Source organism: Physeter macrocephalus, chromosome 4 (assembly GCF_002837175.3).
Source record: "Physeter macrocephalus isolate SW-GA chromosome 4, ASM283717v5, whole genome shotgun sequence".
NCBI classification, from domain to species: domain Eukaryota; kingdom Metazoa; phylum Chordata; class Mammalia; order Artiodactyla; family Physeteridae; genus Physeter; species Physeter macrocephalus.
The window spans coordinates 61,850,921-61,851,365 of record NC_041217.1 but is presented as its reverse complement, the minus strand read 5'-3'; the positions used below and the strand labels follow the sequence as shown (position 1 = coordinate 61,851,365).

At 33.9% G+C, this 445-nt stretch overlaps 1 protein-coding gene across 7 annotated transcripts in view; it reads left to right on the top strand.

Moving 5' to 3' along the window:
* The window catches only part of NME7 (NME/NM23 family member 7), a 267,494-nt gene that overhangs the window by 183,598 nt on the left and 83,451 nt on the right, over positions 1-445 (top strand). The window lies entirely within an intron of this gene.

Genomic DNA, 445 nt, shown 5'->3' with positions numbered 1-445 from the left:
TGTGGTCAGAAAAGATGCTTGATATGATTTTAATTTTCTTAAATTTACTGAGGCTTGATTTGTCACCCAAGTTGTGATCTATCCTGGAGAATGTTCTGTGCGCAGTTGAGAAGAAAGTGTAATCTGCTGTTTTTGGATGGAATGTCCTATAAATATCAGTTAAATCTATCTGGTTTCTTGTGTCATTTACAGCTTGTGTTTCCTTATTTATTTTCATTTTGGATGATTTGTCAGTTGTTGTAAGTGAGGTGTTAAGAGTCCCCCACTATTATTGTGTTCCTGTCAATTTCCTCTTTTATAGCTATTAGCAGTTGCCTTATGTATTGAGGTGTTCTTATGTTGGGTGCTATATATTTATAATTGTTATATCTTCTTGGATTGATCCCTTGATCATTGTGTAGTGTCCTTCCTTGTCTCTTGTAACATTCTTTATTTTAAAGCCTAT